This window comes from Mesoplodon mirus (assembly GCF_964341445.2).
Source record: "Mesoplodon mirus genome assembly, chromosome: 2".
NCBI classification, from domain to species: Eukaryota; Metazoa; Chordata; class Mammalia; order Artiodactyla; family Ziphiidae; genus Mesoplodon; species Mesoplodon mirus.
In genome coordinates this window covers 193,582,833-193,608,044 of record NC_138977.1, presented here as the reverse complement: position 1 = coordinate 193,608,044, position 25,212 = coordinate 193,582,833, and positions in this window count along the sequence as shown.

The window sequence follows — 25,212 nt, the reverse complement described above, 5'->3', positions numbered from 1 at the left end:
TTCATGATGGAGAACATATGTTACTTTAATGAAATTAAAATTAAAGGAACTATAAGCATTGCTGAGTGTTAATATACTTGAAGAACTTTCTATTTTTCTAAGTATTTGTGTCTTAAATTTGTAAAAGTTTAGAAAGTGCAAAAATGACTGAATTGCACGTTAGAATACTTAGAACCCATGAAAGATGTGCTCGTGGGACATTAAAGAGACTGAGTAGACTGTGAGGCCAAAGTGAAATTCTAACATGATGGAGATGAAGAGAAATACTTCAAAAAGAGGAAAATGACTGAAAATGAGGAAAGTGAAAAATGCTGAACCTAATCAAACAGAAGTGCCAGAAACAGCCAATATGTTATAGTCAGTATGGAAGAATATAAAATAGGTTATAAATATGAGCTCCCCATAACAAGACACTGAGGGAAGAGCTAAACAAGAGAATAAATACCATTAATATTTTATGAATGACTATTATGGTCTGTTAAAATGGCATATATTAGGTAGGATATAGTATATCAAAAACCTTGAAGATATTTGAAAATCTATTCCCAGAAAATTACCCTCCCCCCAAAATTCAGAATGTGTCTTTCATGGATTATTTGAAGTCCTTAACTTTCCAACAACAGCATGTTCATATCACAATGCTATGCACTCATCCATGGATGGGTGAGCTGTGTGATTTTGAAAAGGAAATAAGGAAAAAACATACTCTGAGCCAAAACAAAAGCAAAGAAAATGGTTCTTCTCTCAGACATGAATAAATAGTTATGTATAAAATAATGAGTGTTTAAAGAAGTCCACGCCACTTTACGGAAGTAGGGAAAGAAAATTCTGTAGACCATAGCATATTGAAGAGGAAAAAATCTAGGAAAAGCAGAGAAGAGTTATGATGAAGGTATCAGTGAGCAGTGAGGTACAAGCCAGAAATTTTCAGACCACCCTACCTACAGCACTCAAGGCAATTTGGGGTTTCCCAGGGACTGGAATGAATTTAGAGGCCCAGGAGACCCTCAAATGCTGACCAAAATATTAAAAAGTAGTTTTCTTTAATAACTTTTTAAGCCAGATAGTAAAAGCAAGTTGCTTATGTACCTTCTTTCTCAGGCCACACCCTCATATTTGAGAATCTGAGTACTGGGTAAATAATAGGCTATCATTAATTGTGTGCTAATTGTGGGCCAAGTACACGTATTAGGTCCTTTACTAGTTCAACAAATGTTTATTGAATTTCTTCTAGATGCCAGGCACTGGTGCTATAGCTGTGAACAAAACAGACACTATGCCTACTTTCCCAAAGTTTACAGTCTAATAACTTATAGAATTAGAACTTACACAATAACAGGAGGAGCTGAGGAAGGAAAGTCCACACTGAGGAGGGAGAGGAGCAGAGAAAAGCCACTGTTGAGTCCTCCCAACGTAGTCATGTGAGGGGCAACTCAGAACTCGCAGGAAAATCTGGGGAACAGCACATCCAGCAGTAAGAATGGGACACAGACCAGAGCTGGTGAAGAAATCCAATGAAGGCTGTGGCCTCTGCATCTGATGTTGGACTTGGGGTTGCTGTTGGCCAGCAGGGCAGACTGAGAGGAAGAAGCTGGAAGCAAAACAGAGGAGACGGAGAACAAGCTAGAACCTGCTAGCACATCTGCCTCTACCTCTCACTACAATGAAGCTCCACCTACAGCCACTAACGGCTGTGGCTGCACTTCCACCTCCTAAATCTCGCACAAGTATCTCTCTTGCCAACTCGGACACGGAACCTTAAGGACAATGTAGTTCCGGCTTAGGCCAGTTGACCATACTATACCAGCACTGTTCACCCCTTGTCAAATTGGCATCTTACTCACCTCTTTTAGCCATATTTAACTTCCAATAGCAAAATCTAGCTTTCCCCCAAGAGGATGCAGCTATTCTTGATGCAACCAAAAACACGGTAAGCCTCTCCCCAGATGAGGATATGAAGTCCCACAGGTTACTTTACCTGTAGGGAATGTCCATTCCTTTTCTAGATAAATCACACTCCCTTTTAATATCCTATGAGATAAGCTAAACTACTGTTAACACATTTTATGTTTAATAGGAGAATGGAGGGTGGAAAAAAAGAAAAAGTTGGTATTACATAATTTGCAAAGTAGGTACCCAAATAAAGAACCAATTCTTCTCCTGCAATATTTGATTTTTTTCTGAAAGAAGTTCAAATCGTGACTGGCTTTCAAGACAGCGGTTTGGTAACGTACCAGCATCCTTAATGGCCACGATGGGTGCGAGCGGCAGGGCTGCAGGGCTGTCCACAGGCCTCTAGCCTCGCGCCCACGCCCCCAAGGCTGCGCTTGGAGCAGCAGCTCCCGGGGCTGGCGAAGTTGCCAGAGGCCTTGAAGCGCCAGAAGAGGCTTTTGCACTACGACCTACAAGTATTATTTGAGACTTTACCCTAATGAAATTACCATGAATGTGTAGCTAAATATTGGTTTCTAAAGATGGAAATAACCTAAACAACAGTAAGGGGATCGGTTAAATTATGGTAGCTCCAAGTGACAAAATCATACATGCAACCATTAAAAATGATTTTTTTAATATTGAATGACATAGAAGGATTTCCATTATTAAGGGGGATTAAAAGCAGATACCTAAATAGTGTGCATGGTGTGAGCACGTTTTGTAAAATTGTGTAAGCAAAGGAAAATAAGGTTCAAAGCCCCAGAAAGTACCTATATTGAACCTACATAATAAGAAGCCATTACTAATAAAGAGAATAACATTCAGCCATAATAAAGAAGGAAATCCTGGAATTTTTCAACAACATGGATGGACATTGAGGGCCTTATGTTAAGTGAAGTAAGTTAGAGAAAAACAAATAATATGATCTCATATGTGGAATCTAAAGAAAAAACCTCATAGATACAGAGGACAGACTGATAGTTGAGGGGGGCAGGAATATGTGGGTGAAATAGGTGAAGGGCTTCAATAGGTTCAAACTCCCAGTTATAAAATAAATAAGTCCTGGGGATGTAATGTACAGCATGGTGACTATAGTTAATAACACTGTATTGTCTATTTGAAAGTCACTAAGAGAGTAGATCTTAAAAGTTACATCACAAGAAAAAAATTTGCAAATATGTGCAGTGAGGGAGGTTAACTACACTTACTGTGATGATCACTTTGCAATATATACATATATTGAATCATTATGTTGTACAGTTGAAACTAATATAACCAATTATATGCCAATTATATCTCAATTAAAATATAATAATAATCTAATTTAATTCAGAAAATGGAATTTACTGTGAGGAAAACAGAAGCAATAAAAGAATAAACAAACTGAGGAAAATATTTGCAAAACATAACAGATAATCTCTTTAATATATCACTAATTCCTTCAAATCAATAAGAAAAGGATTAACAATGCAATAGCAAAATTGAAGACATATATAGAAAAGGAAATAAAACTGATTTTTTTTTTTTTTTTTTTTTTTTTTTTTTTTGCGGTATGCGGGCCTCTCACTGTTGTGGCCTCTCCCGTTGCGGAGCACAGGCACCGGATGCGCAGGCCCAGCGGCCATGGCTCACGGGCCCAGCCGCTCCGCGGCATATGGGATCCTCCCAGACCGGGGCACGAACCCGTATCCCCTGCATCGGCAGGCGGACTGTCAACCACTGCGCCACCAGGGAGGCCCTGATTTTTAAACATTTGACATGTTTGATCTCACTCATAGTAAGAAGCACACAAAATGAAACCAAATCTAAGTATGATTTTTTAAGCTATATGCTTGGCAAAGACAGAAAGTTTAACACATTGAGTTGGCAAGAGTATAGGAAAACAGACATTCTAATGTACTGTTGGTGGGAGTATAAATTGCTTAAACCTCCATGAAGTGAAATAGGCAAATCAAAATTTCAAATGCATGTGCCTTTATACCCAACAACTTTACTTAAAGGAATTTCTCCCACAATTATATTCAATCATGTGGTAATGACATACATAAGGACATGCATTATAGCATTTCAGCATTTTTCATAATAGGAAACAACTAGAAACAACTTAGGGACTGGTTAAATTATGGCACAGCTATATAGTATAATATTCTGTGATGGTTAAAAATAGTAAGGCACCTCTTCATACAGTTACATGGAAATATCTCCAAGATATATTAAGTGAAAAATTCAAGGTGTATAATGGTGTGATAATTGAACACTACCATTTCATAAAAATAAAATTAGAAATGAATGTGCATGTATATGAGTCTAAGTAAGTATGTATACACACAGGTTGTATACATGTTGACACTCACACAACTGTGTGGTCACAGAGCACATCTGGGAGGGTACAACAGCAACAAAAAAACTGATACACTGCTTCCCTACAGTGTTGAAGTCAGGGTAGACAAGCACCCAAAAGTTAATTCTAGTTCTTTGCCTCAAACTTGCCCCTTCTTTCATTCCTTCCTATTCAAAAAGGTACTACCACTTATGCCATTGATAATGTCAGGAAAGTGGAAATCAGTTTTCTTCCTTCTCTTTCTGTCACCTTCCTTGAATTAAATCAATCATTAAATCCTGCTAATTTTACCTCCAAAACATATCTCAACTTTGTATACTTCTGTGGCAGATGATGTTAGTTGTCCCCATTGTTCATTGTTCCCTTTGTTCTTAGTCATAAAACCCCAGGTTTTCAACTAGACCTGTAGTCTTAGAATAACCATTTTATTTCTCAACACTCCTTGCAACCACATGGGGCCATGTGACTAAGTTCTGTCCAACGATCTGTAACTAAAATGTCATGTGTAATTTCTATAAATGCCCTTAAAGGGAGGGGACATAACCTTTTCTTCTCTTCCTCATTCATGTTGACTGTAGTTCAAATAACAAGGCTGGAATTAGAGCAGCCATCTTGGACCAGGAGGTAGAGACTACATGTTGGAAAACAAGATGGAAGGATCTAGTCCCCGGTGATTGGGAAGCCACCAGTCTAATTCTAGGCTAACTATGGGCAGAGTTCAATTATGTGAGCAAGAAATAAACATCTTATCTTCCCAAGCTACTATAATACAGAGTTTTCAGTCACAGCTGCTCCTAATTCCAAATGATAAAACATCTCTCCATTTCAACCATCAACCACTTGGTCCAAGCCCAGCCCATCTCACCTGAAGTACTGCAATAGCATCCTAACTGTTCCTGCCACATCCAACCTCGACCTCTCTCCATTCAATTCTACACACTCCAACCAGAGTATTCCTATAAAAACATATGTATGATTAAATCACTTTTGTTTACAATCCTTTAATGAATTCCTATTCATTTTAGGACAAGTTTAAAATTCTCAAGACAGCCTATTCAGTCTCACATTGGTCCCTAAAACTTCAGCCCATCCCTTGATATTTCCCATCCCATAATCTGTTCTACTGTCGCATTCATTGTAAATCTCTCCCCAATCCCTACTGCTTAACTAACTCTTACTAATCTTTCAGGTCACTGACAACTTGAAACTTCCTCAGGAATTAGTGAGGAGACACTTCCTCATGACATTTTGCACTGTTCTTGATAGTCTTTTTCTCCTTTCCACCTACAGCATTATTTGTGAAATTTTCCTTTAATGTAGAGGGTTCAAATTGTGTATGGGTCTAAAGTGCCTACAGAAAGGTACATCCCATAGAGCACCTTTCTTTTTCATTAAACTTGAAACACTTCAGTCAGTAAATCCTCTTTTTGGTTTGTCACAGGTTCCAACAATTCATGTCATGTCACTGACTTAGGTCCCTCTCCTCTATTATCTAGGCTTTTGAATCTTTGGCCTGTCTCCCCCGCTAAACAAGAAGCTCCATTTGGGTAAGGACAGTGCTTGTCTTCCACATCATTCTATGCCCTCTATCTTAATATGTTTGGGACATATTAAGGCATTATAGAAATCCTTGTCCAATGATTGAAGGCAATGAATGAACCACCCTTGCCACCATTTTTAATATATTTTTTTTCTTTCTTTTGTTTTTTCATATCACATACTATAGGGAGATAAATGTGGGAAGCATCCATTTGGTAATTATTGCATACCAAATTTTGAACAAATGAAATTTAAAAGAAACTTTTCCCTTCTTTTCTACTAGTGGACTAAATAGAAAGTAAAATCATATATTTACACTCTTGAAAGTTTTGAGAAGGACACAAGAACATTTCATCTGGGCCTTTTAGTTCTGCTCTTAAGGAGTTAGGCACTTGGATGTCAGTGACCCAATTCCACATTGGCTTTTTAAACTCAAGATACTCCGAAATGTGTGTTTCTATAAACAGTCTGTCCTTGCCAATGGCAACACCAAAAATAAATCCAGATCACATTGCTGAAAATCCTTATCACATCAAACATGGTGCTAAACACAAAACAGGAATTTTTGCTTTATATCAATAGTTTTAAAATGAAGATACAGAATAACACATCCTTCTACTGTGTAGATATTTTATTTTTATGTTTTCTATTTCCTCATCCCTTGAAATGGCAAAAGTTTAAGGATTTGTATTTATTTTCTTATTTTTTGAGGTTACAAAAACTAGAGAATCTTCTAAAGCCCTGGGTCTTCTACATTTTGACAGAGAGCATTGGGGGTGAGTTACTTCTAAAAATTATAATTCCAGGTTCTACACCCCTACACATCACTATGCATTTTCATTGCTCTGAAAATTTCTTATACCACCTTAACACACACACACACACACACACACACACACACACACACACACATTTTGTTAGGTTTTCCTCACTTGGTGAAGACTGTAATCCTGTTAATATCTCTAAGCATTGTAGAGTTATCTAAGCTCTAGATAAAAATACTAGAATCCTTTAAAAAATTTTCCCCTGTACAGGGGAGTGGGGGAAGAAGGGAGAGAGAGAGAAATCAGTTTAAACTTATAATGTTCAAAATCAAAATTTTAAATGGAATATAGTTTCTTAAAAGATCTGTATAGAAAATATTTCCATAAGCAAAATAGTAAGAATATTTTCTACCATTAAAACAAAGTAAATCTAGTGATGGTTATGAAAGTCAACCATAAATGGGACAACTGATGTCATGAGTTGTTTTTTCATCAGTGTAATATCTCACCAAGTATGAAAACCAAAACATCAGACCACTAGTTTTGTTCTATGTTTGTACAAATAGCTAAATGATTTGTTGAAACATTATATATTTTTCTATTTCTCTTCCTCTCCCTTCTACTCATACTGTTTTTGATTTGAAGACCAAAAGTAATCATCTTCTGTAATTTCAGCTCTCCATTTAAAAATATTTCTACTGGGCCTTCCTTCAACTCATTGGAAAGACAAATCACATTGTCTAAAAGTTATGGATTGTGTGCTTCTGTAGCTGTTTCTTTTTTGTTGAGAGCAATCTGTCCAACCACCCTCTGCCCTTCAAAAATGAGTTTCCACAAAACCCACAGTTCTCTAAAATACCCTCACAACATTTTTCAGATGATTAAGTTGTTCCATATTTCCACTAGATGTCTCAGAAAATCCAAAATCATTTGAGTCTGTCACTGATGCAATCACTGATAATAATAATAACAGCTAGTATTTATTAAGCACTTAGTCTCCTCCAGGTGATGTGTTAAGTATTTTATATGTGCAGACTCATTTTATCTTCTCAATAACCCACCATTAGTCAAGAATCTTTGGGTTGCAAATGGCAAAAGTCCATCTCAAAAATTTTTAAGAAAAAGAAAATGCATAGGCTTGCGTACCTGGAGGTCTTGGAACATAGTTGGCTAAAGACATGACACAGCCTCACTGATATCATCCAGACACTTTTTTCTCTCAGCTCTACTTCCTTCTAAATTGTTTTATTCTCAGGCTGTCTCTATGTTATTTTGAAATGAATGCCATTAGCTCCATGTTTACATCCTATCAACAAAACAACCTGCTGTGAACTGTCTTGTGTCCCTCCCAACTAAATTCATATGTTGAAGCCCCAACCCCCAATGTGACTATACTGGAGATATAACTGACTTTAGGAGGCAGTTAAGGTTAAATGAGGTTGTAAGTTTGGGGCCCTAATCTGATGGGATTGGTGTCTTTATAAGAGAAGATGAAGACACCGGAGAGTTTGTGCTCTCCACCATGTGGGGACACAGTGAGGAGGCAGCCACCTACAAGCCAGAAAGAATCCTCACCAGAAACCAACCCTGCTAGTATCTTGATCTTGGGAGTTTCAACCTCCAGAACTGTGAGAAATAAATCTCTGTTATTTAAGTCATCCAGTTTATGGTATTTTGCTATGGCAGCCTAGCTGACTAATGCACAGCCCTCGAAGGGTTTCCCCAGCAACCTCAGCAAAAGTCCCAGAATTGATTCCGATTGGTCTTGTTCAGGTCACAGTCCACTACTGAAACAATCACTGCAGTGAGTGTTCTCTTATTACTGCGTCTGGGTCACCTGCTGACACTTCAAGCTCATTCTGTGAGATCAGTCTTGAACTATTTGGATCAAAGTTAAGGGGAGATTATTCTCTATAGGAAACTTATTACCAAAAAAAAAAAAAAAAAGCAGAAAGTGATACAAAGAAAAACAAAACAGGAGTAGATCTGCCGTACATACACTACGGAAAAGGTTATTTCCACTTTGTATAAGAGGAAACAGGCTGAGTTTGGTGAAGTTACTTGCTGAAAAATTCAAGTCTGGCACATAGCAGAGCTGGGTGGGACTCAGACTCTCAAGTCTGAACTCTGAGCCACTGTACTCTTCAAGCTTCTTGATGTTGAAGACCTTAGGGAACGATATATAATGCTATTTGAGCCCTCTTCATGGCCACTGCCCTGCTTCCCTTATCACAGGGAAATTTAGCAAGATGCTAAATAAGTAGTATGCCTCTTTCTCTAGAATTTTTATTAAAATGATAAAAACAAAACCCCACAGTCAAAACAAAAACAAGAAATGATAACTTCTCTGGATTGGATCAATGGTCCATTTAGTCCAACAGCATCTTCAGCAATACATTTGGGATGTAATTTGCCCCTGATTACAATTTTAACAAGAACAACATTTCCCAAGCATTTCAGGGTCCTTTAATCATGGCTCTTTTAATGGTGAATGTATCAAAATATTTTTAATCTCTTAGTAATATTTCTCCCAACTCACTGTCTACCACAGGAAGTAGTATCTCCCTTTTTTATCCTAAGCATGTCTCACTTAAGCTCCAAAGGAGGCTGCTCTCTCTTGTGTTCAGGATTTGGTGAGACAGTTTCTACTGACACCCAAATCAGACTGTTGATCTTATAGATTAGCTGGGATTTTACTTCCCGATGCACCTCTCCTCTTTCCAGGTTAGATCTTGAGCAGTTAAGCTCATCCTCATGAGCCATCCTCCCATGACATCTTTTCTGAAAAAATGCACTTAGCATTTGAGATATGGCTCATAATCATTTAAGGAAAAGCATGCTCCAAGACAAGGCACCAATAGAGGCAAAGACTAAGCTATCTCAGTGTCTCTGGTCCAGATCAGCTAGGAACAGAAATCACTGTGCAGTGAGGGAGACAATGGAGAAGCAGGAAAGAGGTTGGTAAGCAGTAGTCAGTTGAAAGAATCTTCATCCATTGGATTTATAATAAAACTAGATTCCACAGCAGAGATGTGAGTCTAGAGTGTTCATGAAAACCCTTCAGGCTGTTTACTTATGGGCACTGTCACAGTTTATTACAATCTTGCTGCAAGGGCAAAAGTCTTTAGTAAGGGGGTCAAAAATGCATTCTTTATAGGAAAATGTTACAGGGAAATACAAAAAGAAAAGAATGTTTGCTGAAGATGCTAGATTGTTGAGGGTCAGTCAGCAGGGTGGATAAGTGACAGGTTTCCCAGAACAAGCATTTGTTCCATTAATTTTTACCAGAAAATTACTTAAGCATTTTATTGAGAATGTTCATTTCTTCCCAGAAAGGAGATTGCAAATTATTATGTCATATACAAAGATTCTTTCTTACACCAGGTTTGGGGCAACTTCTCTTTTATAGTAGCCAGCGTGTTTAAAGGTAATGGCCATGGGAATTCATGTGACAGTGTTAAGAATTGGAAGCTGTATAGCAGAGGGGTGTCTGAGTGTGGGTTTTGCAGACAGATGGACCTGGGTATTCAACCTTAAACCTTAGTTTATTCATATGCAAAATGAAGGTGATAATCACTACTTCGCTGAGAAGGGAATATTAATAAAGACTATTTTATTCTTATTTTTTCTCTGTTTATAATTAATCACTTTTATATTGATCACTTTCATAATCATCATTATCATAAACAATAATATTTATTATTACTATAAAGTCTTCATAGCAACCAGGACCTGTGTTTATATCCACCATGGCCCCTTTCAAGGCCTCAGGGTAACTCTTAAAAATTTAGAAAATTTGGACACCAGAATCTTAGGGAATATTGAACACTGAGTTTTCCACACTATGGGAATCAGGCAAATTCCTAGACCAAATCCAATTCTGAGCAAAGTTTTCACACACACACAAATTTGTAAGTAGAACTGTCTCCTCCCAATAGCCCATTGCCATGGTAATCCACTAAATAAAATAGGCTCAAAGGAAATATTTTTAATGCTTTCTTGTTCAGAGGCCTTGGTTCAGAGATCTAGTCTTCTAAATGGACCATCAGCAAGTTCCTGTTGCCCTCTGTCAAAAATCCAGAGCAATTCAGGTTTACACATCACATAAGGAAACATACCTTCATCACCTTCTCCACCTTCAAACAAACTTGTGTCTGGGGACTGCAGCAGACCTGAGGTTTTGTGCCCTGCTTGTTCAACAGTGGAGTCCTCTCCAGCATGAAGGAACAAAGGGAATTCATCTAGTCATTTGTCTATTCATTCTGGGAGCCCCCTGAGCAGCCAGGACAGAGGCATGGCAAGCCCCCCCTCAAATACCTCAGGCCCCTGTATGATTAGTCATATTGCTCCTTGGCAAAAGCAATGTCCGTATTTTAAGATGTAAATTAAAGAAGCATTTAATGGGAAGGCAAACATTGCATTTTTCAATGCTGGATTAAACCTTTTCTGTTTTGCAATCAAGAATGCACTTACATCACCTATCTTGGTAATCATCACACTTTAGTGTAATTCCTTGTTTAATCATCTGATGCCCTTACTAGACTGTAAATTGGGGCTTCCAGAGAGAGCTATGTCTGCCTTGCTTACTGCTATACATCTGGAGCCCAATACAGAGCCAGTACACTTGATGAGCAAATGTACAGAGGATAGGTGACTGAATAAAAATTTCAGTTGATTACTTGAAATCATGAAAAACAAAATGTACTGGACAATTAAGGAGATGATGATTTTTACCTAGGTTACTGCAACAGGGAGAATGTTCATTTTGTCAAAGAAAGGGTCTGGGATTTTACAGAGTTGGATAGACAAGGGTGTCATCCTCAAGTCTCAGGAAGAAGGATGGAGACAGGTCTTACCTTGGCATATGTGAGGGCAGTTAGCCATTTCCCAGAACACAAGAATGGGGGGATTTCTCTACCCGTGCTGCTCTCCAGGAACACGGGGCTCAGATAAAGTTCCACATTGTCAAAATAAAGTAGATAAAGCATTTAGCACAAAGTCTAAGAGCACATAGTAGGCCCTTCTAAGTGGCAGCAATTGTTGTATCAAATCAACAGAAGAGTAAAGGGTATCCTTCCTAAGACACCATCACTGTTTCCTTATCAGTAGCTGTTCCCACCAGTGCCTGAGGTTCTTGGCTGCTTCTCACTCTAGGCTGCCTGCCAGGCTCCTAGTAATTTCGAGGACCCTCACTGGTTTCCTCCCAACACTTTCACTTATCAGATGAGGCATACTTATCAGTCCATCTCCCTTGGAGACCTGTTCCTATTCAGCACAATGCCAAACACACGTTTCGCATAGTAAGTGCTCCATAAACACATAAATTAATGCATGATCAAGAGCCTGAGCTTTAGAAAATCTAACGTCATATTTATGATAACAATTGTCCTTGTTTTCCCTCTCAGTAATGCACATATTTGGCTGCAGAAGCTTGTGGGTGTATGTCATTAGGCAAAAATTTATCACGACTCTAGAGTCCTCTTCCTGTCACATTTTAGAATCATCCTTTTAAATTTTTTGAATATTCCTGTTCTAAATGCATTACGTTGCACTTGTCCACACTTAAACTCATCTACCACTTTCCTGCCCATTAGCACAGCATCCTAAGTCTTCCCTGCTCACCAGGGAATTGGTACTCATCAACTTGGTTTTTCCCTATTCAGAATAGTTCAGCAGCATTAGCTGTAGACTTGGAGATTTCACAGTACAAACCCTTCTGCAGATCATTTATAAAGGTATTAAATAAGACTGACTCAAACCAACCCCTGAGGAACCCCACTGTGCTTATCCTTTTCCTTCTAAACAAATGTGCATTACTCCCTACTCAGTTTGCCTCCCGTCTCTAAGCCAGTACTGAATCTGAGACAAAATACCCTTACCCAATTATGGTGACAACAGTTCCCATTGAACTGTACTTTGGGGTCTCACAAAGCAGAAAATATCACCTGAGGGACACAGGCAATTCATATTTTGCCAATATGACAATATCCTCACTACAGTGCCATTTAAGAACTATTTAACCCAAAGGTTAAATGCTGTCCCCATAGAAATTCAAGCACAACAGATGGCCAGCAGAACTGAGGTGCAATGGAATATTTGAAACCCACATTTCATCAAGAGCATTTATTTAGTAGATGGGGTTTCCAAATCCTGAAGACTTCAGCATGAAGATGTGCCCATTTAGGAATGTTGCTACCTTTGAAATGAGGCTTTGTCAGTTGTTTCACAGAAACCTTGAAGGGCTCTTTGTGAACTTAAAATTCTTAATATCCATGAGCCAAAATTACTCTCTTTGGCTCAGTTTGCACCTATGCTAACTTTAACATCTGTTAACTTCAGGCGTCACTAAGAAGGACTCAGAGAGCTCCACCTGTTCAGAGCCTTCTTCTACCCCTACGGCAACAAGAATGCCTCTCTATCATTAAACTTCTCACACTGCAATGCAATTATCTGTTTATATATTTCTCCACTACCAGAACATGAGTTGACTTACAGTGGGGATCACATCGTATTCATCTCTATGTCACAGGAGCCTAGCACATAGTAGGTGCCTACCATATATTCCTTGAATGAGTGAATGAATGAACAAATGAATAACCAAACAAGCCACACAGCACTCTTCCCCATCCCCAGCCACTCTACTTGAAACGGGAGCCATGAAATGAGGGCAAGGCTTATTAAGGAAACCAGGCAAGTAGCCAATGTGTTTCACTCCTGCAGAGTGGAAAGAGCACAGGGACCTAGGCAAAAATCCCAGTTAGCACATGACTAAATTTCCAAGCCCATTTTTCTGCCCACTTCCCCTTTTCTCCTGCCAGTTCTACCAAAGACAGGAGCAAAACCTCTCGTGCCAAATACTACCTGTCTGCTAGGGCTGCCACAACAAAATACTATAGACTGGGGGGCTTATATAACAGAAATGTATTTCTCACATCTAGTTTTGGAGGCTAGAAATCTGAGATCAAGTTGTTGGCAGGTTTGGTTTTTCCTGAGACCTCTCTCCTTGGCTTGCAAGAGGGCTACCTTCTCACCGTGTCCTCACGTGGCCTTTTCTCTATATGCACACATTTCCTGGTGTCTCTTCCTCTTGTAATGACACCAGTCCTATTGGATTAGGGCCCAACCCTCATGATATCATATAATTTTAATTATCTCTTTAAATACTCTATCTAAAAATATAGACACAATGGGGATTAAGGCTTCAACATATGAATATGGAGGGGACAAATTCAGTCCATAACCACCCCATGCCCAACTGTAGCCCCAAGGTGGCCTGGGCTCCAGAATGACTTCTTACCCTTTTCCCCCTATCAAAGGGTTCCCTCCCAAACCAAATCAAAGCTCCCACTTTCAGGGCATTTTTTAGTCCATTTGCATCCATTTATTCAATAAATATTTATTGAATACCTATTGTGTGCTTGGCCTTTGAAATATATCAGTAAATAAAACAAATAAAAATACCTGATCTTGGGGAAATGCCACGGTGGATAGTGATGACAGACAATAACTGATAAACACAGTAAATTACACAATATGTTAAAAGCTGTAAGTGCCCTGAAGAAAAGAAAAAACAACAGGTAAGGGAGGTTGAGGGTGGAATGAAGAGACAATTTGAGTATTAAATAGGTTGGTCCAGTTTGGCCTTATTGAGAAAGTGATATTCAAGTAGACATGAAGAAGATGAGTGATTAGGCCAAGCATACATCTTGGGTGTGAAGAGATGCAAAGGAGACAACCAGGCAAAGAGCCATAGACAGGGTATGCCAGGACTGGAGAAGTAGCAAGAGGACAGTGTGGCTGGAGAGAGAGATAGGAAGAGTAGTAGGAGATGAGGTCAAGGAGGTAAGAGGTGGGAGTGGACCATTATAAGCCCCTTGACTTTTACTTTTAGCATAACTGGATTTTGAATAGATAAATGACTTGATCTAACTTTTGTTTTAAAAGATCATGCTTGGCCTTCCCTCGTGGCACAGTGGTTGAGAATCCATCTGCCGATGCAGGGGACATGCGTTCGTGCCCCGGTCCAGGAAGATCCCACATGCAGCAGAGTGGCTGGGCCCGTGAGCCATGGCCACTGAGCCTGCGCGTCCAGAGCCTGTGCTCCACAACGGGAGAGGCCACAACAGTGAGAGGCCCGCGTACCGCAAAAAAAAAAAAAAAAAAAAAAAAAAAAAGATCCTTCTTGACATCAAAACATAAAATGTGGCAAGAGGGAGTAGTAAAAGGGTAGAGTTTTTGTATGCCATCAAAGTTAAGTTTCTATCAGCATGAAATGGACTGTTTCATATCTATCTATCTATAGATAGATAGATAGATAGATATAAATATATAGAGATATATGCTCAAAGAAAAATTCTGTCAACCAAGAACACTCTATCCAGCAAAACTGTCCTTCAGAAATAAAGATGAGATAAAGACTTTTCCTGACAAACAAAAGCTGAGGGAGTTCACCACCACTAGACATGCCTTACAAGAAATGCTGAAAGAAGTTCTTCAAGCTGAATAAAAGAATGCTAATTAGTAATAAGAAAACATATGAACATATACAACACACTGGTAAAGGTAAGTATATAATCAAATTTAAAATACTCTAATACTGTAATATGTTGGAGTGTTAAGCACTTAACTGTAGTACAAAGGTTAAAGGATTAAAGTATTAAAAATAACTAGAGCCATAATAATTTGTTAATTAATACACAATATAAAAAGAGGTAAATTGTGACCTCAAAAGCATAAAAAGGGGGAAGGAGTAAAAGGGTAGAATTTTTATATGTGATTAAGTTAAGCTGTTGTCAGCATACAACAGACTGTTCTGTCTGTAAGGTATTTTATGTAAGTTTTGTGGTAACAACAAAGCAAAAACCTACAGTACATAAACAAATTTTTTTAAAAAAGAAGGGACTCAAAGCACACCACTACAGAATCATCGACTCACAGAGGAAGGCAACCAGAGAGGATCAAAGGAACAAGGAAACTACAAAACAGCCAGAAAATAATTAGTAAAGTGAAATTAGTAAGTTCTTACCTATCAATAATTACTCTAAATGTAAACAGATTAAATCCACAAATCAAAAGGCGTAGAGTGGCTGGATGGATAACAAAACAAGACCCAATTATATACTGCTTCCAAGAGACTCATTTCAGCTTAAAGACACATGTAAGCTCAAAGTAAACCAATGGAAAAAGATATTCCATGAAGATGGAAACCAACAGATAGCAGGGGTGGCTATACTTATATCAGACAAATTAACTTTAGGTCAAAAAAATGTAACAAGAGGCAAGGTCATCATATAAAGATAAATGAGTCAATTCATCAAGATGAAATAACAATTGTTAAATACATATGCACCTAACATTGGGGCACCTAAATATAAATATTAAGCAAATACTAACATATGCAGGAAGAAATAGACAACAATGCAATAATAATAGGAGACTTCAGTATCCCACTTTCAACAATGGATAGATCATCCAGACAGAAAGTCAGTAAGAAACATTGGACCTCACTACACTTTAAACCAAATGGACCTAACAGACATATGTAGAACATTTTATCCTACAGCAGCACAATACACATTCTTCTCAAGTGCACACAAAGCATTCTACAGGATAGATCATATGTTAGGTCACAAAACAAGCCTTAAAAAATTTAAGAAGATTGAAATCATGCCAAGTATTTTTTCCAGCCACAATGGTATGAAACTAGAAATCAGTAACAGGAGGAAAACTGGAAAATGCACAATATGTGGAAATTAAACAACACACTCCTGAATAACTAATGGATCAAAGAAGAAATCAAAAGAGAAATTTTTAAAAATCTTGAAACAAATGAAAATGGAAACACAACATACCAACACTTATGGGTTGCAACAGAAGCAATTTTAAGAGAGCTGTTCATAGCTATAAACAACTACATTACTAAAAGAACAAGATCTGCAATAAACAATATAACCTTACACCTCAAGGAATTAGAAAAGAACAAACTAAGTCCAAAGTTAGCAGAAGTAAGGAAAAAACAAAGAGCAGAGCAGAAATAAATGAATAGAGACCAGAAAAACATTAGAAAAGATCAACAAAACTAAAAGCTGGTTTTTCAATAAATTTGACAAACCTTTAGTTAGACTAACCAAAAAAACATAAAAAGAAGACAAATAAAGTGAGAAATGAAAGAGGAGACATTATAACTGATACCACAGAAATGCAAAGGATTATAATGAACTAGTCTAAACAATTTTATGCCAACAAATTGGATAACCTAGAAGAACTGGATAAATTCCTCAAAACATATAACCATACAACCTAGAAACATACAAGACAGAATCATGAAGAAATAGAAAATCTGAACAGACAAATAAAAAGTAAAGAGATTGAATCTGTAATCAAAAACCTCCCAATAAAGAAAAGTCCAGGTCTAGATGATTTCACTGATGAATTCTACCAAGCATTTAAAGATGAATTCACACCGATCCTTCTCAAACTAATCCCAAAAATTGAAGAGGAGGGAACATTCCCAGTCTTATTTTATGGAGCCAGTCTTACCCTGATATGAATCCAAATAAGGACATTACAAGAAAAGAAAACTACAGGCCAATATCCCTGATAAATATAGATGTAAAAATTTTCAACAAAATACTAGCAAACCAAACTCAACAGCATATTAAAAGGATCATACACCATAATCAAGTGGGATTTATCCTTGGGCTGCAGGGATGGTTCAACATACATAAATCAATAAACATGATATACCACATTACTAGAATGAAAGATAAAAATCATATAATCATCTAAATATATGCAGAAAAATTATTGGACAAAATTCAACATATTTTCACAATTAAAAGTACTCTCAACAAGTTAGGTATAGAAGAAACATACCTCAACATAATATAGGCCCTATATGACAAGCCCAGAGCTAAAACCATACTCAATGGTGAAAGGCTGAAAGCTTTTCCTCTAAGATCAGGAACAAGACATGGATGTCCACTTTCACCACTCCTATTCAACATAGTACTGGAAGTCCTAGCTAGAGTAATTAGGCAATAAAAAGAAATAAAAAGCATTAAAATTAAAAAGGAAGAAGTAAAATGGTCTCTATAGATGATATAATCTTGTATATAGAATAATCCTAAAAACTCCACCAAAAAAAAAACCTGTCAGAACTTCTAAATGAATTCAGTAAAGTTGTAGGATACAAAATCAACATACACAAATCGGTTGCATTTCTATATACTAACAATGAACTATTTGGAAAAAGAAAATAAAACAATCCTATTTACAATAGCATCAAAAAAGATAAAATACTTAGGAATAAATTTAACCAAGGAGGTGAAGAATCTGAACACTGAAAACTACAGGACATTAAAAAAGACACAAATGGAAAGATATCTCATGTTCATGAATTGGAAGAATTAATACTGTTAAAATGTCATTTTACCCAAGGCTGTCTATTAGATTCGATACTATACTCATCAAAATTCCAGTGGTATTTTACACAGAAAAAAAAAAATCCTCAAATTTGTATGAAACCACCAAAGACCCCAAATAGCAAAAACAATCCTGAGAAAAAAGAACAAAGTTGGAGGCATCACACTTCCTGATTTCAAACTATATCACAAAGCTACAGTAATCAAAATAGTATAATACTGTCATAAAAACAGACACATAGAACCATGGAACAGAACTGAGAGCATAGAAATAAACCCATACATATACTGTCAACTAATATTGACAAAGGAGACAAGAACATGCAATGGGGAAAGGATAGTCTCTTCAACAAATGGTGTTGGGAAAATTGGATAAGCACATGCAGAAAAACGAAATTGGACCCCTATCTTACACCATACACAAAAAATTAACTTGAAATGGATTAAAGACTTAAACATAAGACCTGATACCATAAAACTCCTAGAAGAAAACATGGGAAAGAAGCTCCTTTACATTGGTCAGGGCAATGATTTTTTGGATATGACACTAAAAGCACAAGCAACAAAAGCAAAAATAAACAAGTGATACTACATCAAACTAAAAAGCTTCTGCGCAGCAAAAGAAACAATCAACAAAATTAAAAGGCAGTCTATGGAATGGAAGAAGATATTTGCAACCACATATCTGATAAGGGGTTGATATCCAAAATATATAAAGAACTCATACAACTCAATAGCCAAAGAATACAAATAGTCTGATTTTTAAAATGGGAAGAGGACTGAATAGATATTTTTCCAAAGAAGACAAACAAATGGCCAATGGGTACATGAAAAGATGCTCAACATCACTAATCATCAGAAAAATGTAAATCAAAACTACAGTGAGATATCACTTCACACCTGTTAGAATGGCTATTATGAAAAAGACAAGAGATAAGTGTTGGCGAGGATAAGGAGAAAAGAGAACGCTTCTGCACTGTTGTTAGGAATGTAAATTGGTGCAGCCACTATGGAAAACTGTATGGAGGTTCCTCAAAAAATTTAAAATAGAACTACTATATTATCCAGCAATCCCACTTCTAGGTACATATCTGAAGGAAATAAAATCATTATCTCATAGAAATATCTGTACCTCGGTGTTCACTGCAGCATTATTCACAAGTGCCAAGACATGGAAGCAACATAAGTCCCCATCAATGGATGAAATTAATGGATAAAAAAATGTGGAATACATATACATTGGAATAGTATATATAATGGAATATTATTCTGCCATAAAATGAGGGAAATTCTGCCATTTGCAACAACATGGATGGACCTTGAGGGCATTATGCTAAGTGAAATAAGTCAGACAGAGAAAGACAAATGCTGTATGTTTTCTCTTACATGGAAAATCTAAAAGAACCCAACTCATAAAGAGAAGAGTGGTTGGCAGGTACTGGGGGGGGGGGTGGGTAGGGGAAATATTGGCTGAGTACAAACTTGCGGTTACAAGAGGAATAAGTTCCAAGTGATCTAATGTATAATATGGTGACTATAGTAAACAATACTATATTATATACTTGAAAATTGCTAAGAAAGTAAATCTGAAATGACCTCACTCCCCCCAAAAAATTGCAATTATGTGAGGTGATGGAGGTGTTAACTATCTTATTGTGGTAATCATTTCATAAAACATATGTGTATCAAATTATCACATTGTGTGCCTTAAACTTACACAACATTATATGTCAATTATATCTTAATCAACCTGAGGGGAAAAGATCACTCTTGCTACTGTGTTCAGGAAACTTTAAGGAGGTATGAGTTGTGGGATAATGCAACTGAATTACTAATTAGCGGCAATTTGGGCATTTACTGCGGGTCTCCTATGTGGGTCAGGCAGCTTGCTAAGAGTCAAAGATTCAAAGGTAATAAGATGTGGTCTCTGACTTCACAGATCTGGTCTTGTGTTGGCTGCGGATAGTTGATTACAGTGCGGAGCGATGCAGAAGCCACAGAGGATGCAGGATGCATAGGAGGAAAAGCACGCCCATGTCTGGAGTCAGATTAGCCCAGGTTTGAATCCTAGCTCCACTCCTTTCAAGCTGGGTGACTTCACACAAACTGACCTTCCTGAGGTCGGTCCTCACCTGGAAAATAACATCACTTCAGTGCATTCCAGAGATGGTTAAATCAGATCATGCATTTAAAACACCCAGGAAGACACTTGACACAGAGGATTGTGCTCAGTAAATGAGGTCAGTCCTGTTACAGGGGATACTACCCCGATAACCTTCTAATCCTGCCTGGGGAAGAGGGGAAAGTACCTCAGAGGAGGTAACATCTGAGCTGGGTCATGCAAAATTAGAGTTTTCCAGGTAGAGGAAAACAAGATGCTCCAGAAATAGATTTCTTGAGCTTAGCGTGTCATTTTAAATCCTGCCCAGTCTACCTTCTGGAACAGCTTTTGGCAGTCGCTCTGGGATTCAGAAAGACCACCTACCTCAGAGGTCAAGAGAGCCAGGACAGCAAAGGTCTTCCTTCCACACACTCTTCAGTATGCAGGAAACACACCCACTGGCCAAAGAGGAGGGGGAGGTTGAAGTAGACGTTGGGAGAGATGAAGAGCTGCAACCTTCACCTTGAACAGCTCCAGGGGACATCATTCTTGTTGTACTCTAAGCGCACAGCACCCCCTTGTGGCAGTACGAGGAATAGCCCCTGGGGTGAGGAGTACAGCTGCTCTGCAGAGGAGCGCTCACAGCCACCAAGACTCAGAGAAGCCAAGCCATGGGCTTCCTCTGTGCCAAAAGGGTTGAGACCCAGACCCCTGTAGGTCCTGCGCAATGCAGAGCTTTGCAGCAGCAGTGACTGCACCACCAGGTGCCAAACATTGTGCCTATGGATACCAAGGTAAACATAAGGGAGTTACACCTAGGAGAGGGAAGAGCTTCATTGGATCTGCATGCAGGTGTGCAAAAAAATGGACTGCTCTAGGCTTCTCTACGTTGAAGGCAAATTTTCACTAAGATCACACTTCAAAAATGTTTTAAAACCATCTTCCTGGGCTTCCCTGGTGGCGCAGTAGGTGGGAGTCCGCCTGCCGATGCGGGAGACAAGGGTTCGTGCCCCGGTCCGGGAGGATCCCACATGCCGCGGAGCAGCTGGGCCCGTGAGCCATGGCCGCTGGGCCCGCGCGTCCGGGGCCTGTGCTCCGCAACGGGAGGGGCCACAATGGTGAGAGGCCCGCGTACCGCAAAAAAAATAAAAAATAAAAAAAAATAAAAAATCTTCCTTTACCCCTTCAAACATTTCCCCTCCCAGCTTCCCTGACGTGGCCACTTGTGCGGGGCTCTTTCTCCACCTTCCCTTAGATCCATTCACTGCTTTGTTTGCAAAGTGGACTGGGCGGGGAGGGTAAGCCTACACCAGAGGAATAAATCACTTTCCGTGTGATTTCCATAGGTGGCTTACCTGTGACAGGGAATTTTTGAATAGGGACTCTTCCCAGTATAACCCAGCTTATCTCAGTTGACACTCCTGCATCTACCTGCTTCCAGACCTCAACCCCCTGACAAAGAAGGCCTTAACCTGCCCCTCAGCTTGACTAACCTTTAGACTGGTTACTTTCTGACTATAGACCCATTACTGACCTTCCTTTTCTTAGAGCATTAACTTTAGAAAATTTGTATTGTAAATTCTCTCTCTGCCCCTTTGCCACTTAGCTTCTGCAACCTAGGAATCATTCTCTAGGAAGCGGGGACAGGGGCAGCAGGGAGCAGCCCTTGGAAATGTAATCTTCAAAAGATTGGGCTTCTATTGCCCTAATCTATGGGCAGTAGGAGGTTAATTTCAACAAGCAAACACAGGTGGCCTAATCACATCAACCAACCTTCTCCTAACACTCTCCAGTACTTTCCCATTGGCACACCTCAATATTAAAAGCCCTCCAGGCTTTCTATTTTCCCATGGAGTTGAGTTCCCTCCCTTGTTGCATAGTCTTGACCCCTATTGCAATAGTCTCAAATTAAGTCTTCCTTGCCTGTTTAACTCCACCCACTGCAATTTTTCTTTGCCAACCTTTTCTCTTTTAAGTAGACTCCCTCCTTTTGAGGCACTGGCCATCCCCCAGCCTGTCCGCAGCAGGCCAATCATAGCAATGTTTCCCAGCTGCTACTTTGCAACTTAACAGCAACAGCCTAGGAGATGTGCTTGAGTTCCTTTTGTTATGAGCAAACTGGAGAACATATGCCAAATTGCATTATGCTGCATGAGGATGCACTCTTCCTTTATTTCTTTTTATCCAAACTGTTCCAGTTACCCAAAGCTCAATTTTGCGTATGCGTAGAAATAAAATTCCTTTTCTACATTCCTATATCCTAGTCAAAACAAACCATTTTCTGCCAGCCAAAGTCTGGCAAAGGGACAGCATGAAAAAGAGGAAAGAGCACCAGATTCTGGCCACTAACCAGCTGGTTTAATCTTAGGACAACCTTCTCCAGATATTCATTCCTCTGAATAGTAAAGAAGCACAAGGAGACGGAGGATTCTCCATTTTTCGTCATTCGTATTCCCACTAATTACCAGGTCAAATAAAGTGACTCCCATTGTGAGAGGAACCAAAGCCAACTCTCTCTGAAGAGGATATTTATATAGTTACAGGCCCCCTGTTGCTCTATTTATCATCTTGTGTGTGTTTAAACATTGCAGCGGTAGAGTTGAGAATAACTTTTTTTTGCTATCATTTCTAAGCACAAGAAAAATAGTAATTCCATTAGTGGCTGAAATTTTGTAATAATGCCATTAGCATATATGTTATTGCTACAGTAAATCTAAAACAAAATATTTTTTTTTTTTTTTTTTTTGCTGTACGCGGGCCTCTCACTGTTGTGGCCTCTCCCATTGCGGAGCACAGGCTCCGGACACCAGGCTCAGTGGCCATGGCTCACGGGCCCAGCTGCTCTGCGGCATGTGGGATCTTCCCGGACCGGGGCACGAACCCATGTCCCCTGCATCGGCAGGCGGACTCTCAACCACTGCGCCACCAGGGAAGCCCAAACAAAAATATTTTTAATTGTAGTAGTATTATGTATACTAATGGGAGGGGAGTGATTAAGAGCAATAAGAGATCCAAAATGAATAATCTGTATATAGAGATGTCTTACTGATCCATGAAACTGGGGTTTAAGTTATATAACAGGTGGGGAAAAATATATTCACATTCTTTTCCCCTCCCCCAGCAACAGTGACCATGGCCCTGCCTTTCTCCCTAACTCCCCACCTACCTCTCACTTCTGTGCTTCATTATGCTGATGGCAAGAATGGTGAGAAATCATCAGGAAAGCCTAGATTTCCACAAGAAAGGAAAAAAATAATGACAAGAGAAAAGAAAAGAGAGGAGACACAGAAGTGAGTCTGGGTTTGGAAGAATATTTAAACTTGTGAGTGAGAGAAAATGAGAGCTTCTGGAAGCAACTTCTGTCCATGAGGAATATTTCAAGAGAGGCAATGACTGGGACAAATATTTTAAGTTCTGCTATACATTAGGAATGTTCTTTGCCACCTCATTAGACTGAGAAAATTTTTTAAAATTATGCCTTTGTTGTTGATATGGGTTTTCTTAAAATCACTACCATGTATGACTGGTGTACTACACCAGAAAGAAGCACAAGAATGCCTTGCTTTATTCCAGTTATGATTACAGACTTTTAAAAAAAAATCCTGAGTTCCACTATCCTGCAGTCTGTAATTTATATTAAGTGCTTGGCATTATAATCCTGAGGGGTCCATCACCCTAAAGGGAACACCACTCCATAGTTGGCAGCTAGTGTTTGAACTACTGTGACAGAAAGTGACACCTCAGAGGTGGCTCCTATGATTGTCTCTACCATCCTTATCAATTTCCGGTAGTGATAATGAGGTATCATTTTCCACTAGTATGAATGGTCTTCAAGATGTGGCTAAAAGTATTATGGAATCTCTTCCTGCCCTAGCAGGAGCAGGGTAAACAAATCTAGCAAGTGCAGTAGTCTGTGTCCTTTGAAATGTACCCCTAGCTTGATTCCAGACAGAACAGTTACTGATTCAGGGGATTCTTGTTGTCAGGGTATAACTGTAAAGTTACCTGAGTCTAGCCACATTTTCCTCTCACAGAGGTATGGTGACAAAGATTTTCTCCTTGACCAAACTCTAATTGGTATCCTCTGAGATCTTTTTCAACTAAGCCCCATCCTTGGGCATGTCCTCAAGAGCAAGAATCCTACTAAGTCAGTTTAGCCAGAATCCCCCATCCTCCACATCTCCATACCTAATTAGGGTCTCCAGTCACCACCATTCCCCAGGTGACATCTGATCAACCCAGCCTGCCTTCAGCAAGAATCCCATTAGATCAATTTAGCCAGAATCCCTCCCCTCCCCTTGATGTTTCCTCTTAATAATTTTCCACTCACCAAGTCCTGCACACACACTGTTTCTTGGCTATAAATTCTCACTTTGCCTTGTTGTTTTAAGAGTTGAGCCCAGGGCTTCCCTGGTGGCGCAGTGGTTGAGAGTCCGCCTGCCGATGCAGGGGACACGGATTCGTGCCCTGGTCCGGGAAGATCCCACATGCCGCGGAGCGGCTAGGCCCGTGAGCCATGGCCACTGAGCCTGCGCATCCGGAGCCTGTGCTCCGCAACGGGAGAAGCCGCAACAGTGAGAGGCCCGCGTACCGCAAAAAAAAAAAAAAAAAAAAGAGTTAAGCCCAATCTGTCTCCCTTACAGCAAAGCCCCATTACACTAGTCCCTATACCTACCTTGACAGTCCTGAATAAGTTCTGCCTTACTGTTTTAACAAGTATCATGAATAATTTTTTCTTTAACAATAGTCAAAAGACCTCAAAGATCAGATCTGATCATTTGGGGGCCTGCTGGCTACTAAATATATGTGTGTCAGGTTTGGTCTGAAACTTGCCTGCATCATAATCTAGTAGAAAGTTATGTGCAGGAGCTTCTAATCATTGAGAACTACTTACATTTGCCAAAAAAACCCCTAATGGTTGTATCAGAGCAAATTAGTTTGGGTCATTTCACAACACCTACCTCAGTGATGATGCAGATTGAAGGAAGGTCAGAATCTCAAAGATCTCTCCAGCTACAACATTCCACAATTTCACAATTTCCCTGAAATATGCACAGCATCTGCCTCCCATGCCTGGAAGCAGTTATGTAACCATGAAAGTGCTCCTTG